The following is a 1,487-nucleotide window of genomic DNA, read 5'->3' as shown; positions in this document are numbered from 1 at the left end:
AGGTGATGGCAAAACTTTTCAAGAGATTGCTGGTTCTATGCTGAACATGGCACTGCATGAAGGAGGAAAGAGCATGTGAATAGATGTGGTCTTTGATATATACAGAAATATGTCAATCAAGAATGCGGAGAGATGCATCGTGTTTCAGCAAGCAGCACTCAATGGAAAAACATTGCCCCAGGACACAAGGTTGCACAGTGGAGAAAACTTGATCTAAACAGAAATAATCTAGACAGCAAAACGGCCTTGACTAGGATCATTGTAGACCAGTGGAAGCTGCAAGAAAACCAGCTGAAGGTTCAAGACAAGCAGCTATTTACAACCTTTGGGGAGATGTGATATTGTCTGGGGAAAAAGGATTGGAAAATCGTGGAAGAACTGAAGTCTTCCCATGAAGAAGCGGATACCCGCATGCTCCTACATTCCAGTCATGCCAGCAAAAATGGCTATAAAACTACAGTGATTGCGAGTGAGGATACAGATCTAATGAACCTTTGTCTAGGACACTGTAAGAAAATCAACTCCACTATGTATCTAAAATGTGGGACTCAGAATAGAACAAAATACATCAACATGAGCAGCCTTGCTGAGCACCATGGAGCTGACCTATGTGATGCTCTTGTAAGTATTCATGCATTTACAGGTTGTGACAGTGTAAGTGCTTTTGCAGGGTGAGGAAAACTCAGTGCTCTTAAACTTGTCCAAAGAAACAGGACATTTCAAGAGTCCTTCAAATCCCTGGGAACATCCTGGGATGTATCAGAGGAATTTGCCTGCAGGATGTATGCACCATCATCTAACATATGTGATGTCAATGATCTTCGTTACCTGCCGTTCTGCACAAAATGGTGTTGCGGATAGCTAGCTGCATCACTCCTTTTATCATACAGCTGAGTACTGGGTAAGTGCTTTTTTTTTTTTTTTGTAATTTTTAGGTGAAGGTGGAAATTCTAGAATTCTAAGTTTGATTTTGTGTCGCCACCCACAGCCATCTACTTCAAGGATCTGGCGTATATCACCTTGGGCACTTTGGCAGTGCTGGCTGTCCTGGCCACACTCTTCCTGCCGGAGAGTTTTGGACATCCGCTTCTCGAGAACCTTCAACAGATGCAAAAGAGGCAAAGGTGGGATGTTGTGGGAGTTTTGTTTGTTTTGTATTCTAGGCTGCCTAAAAAACTTCAAATGGACACATAATATAATCAATTTTCATCCACACACATACTTATTTGCTTACCTGCAGCGTGACCTGTCTGTACAGCGGCAGTCGAAAACCATCCAAATCCACGATGGTCAACGAAAACCACACTGAGGATTTTACCGATAAATTGTACAACTGAATTGTGTACAGCGATGGTATGCATTATACAAATATTTTGTTTCTGGATGACAACTTTTATGTTTATTTCTACATTCATGGAAGAATAAAAATGTGTAAAAATAAAAACACATTTAAATCTTGTCATAAAATAAAAATCAAATCACAAATC

Source organism: Festucalex cinctus, chromosome 18 (genome assembly GCF_051991245.1).
Source record: "Festucalex cinctus isolate MCC-2025b chromosome 18, RoL_Fcin_1.0, whole genome shotgun sequence".
Classification (NCBI taxonomy): Eukaryota; Metazoa; Chordata; class Actinopteri; order Syngnathiformes; family Syngnathidae; genus Festucalex; species Festucalex cinctus.
Note: the sequence above shows the minus strand (reverse complement) of the source record.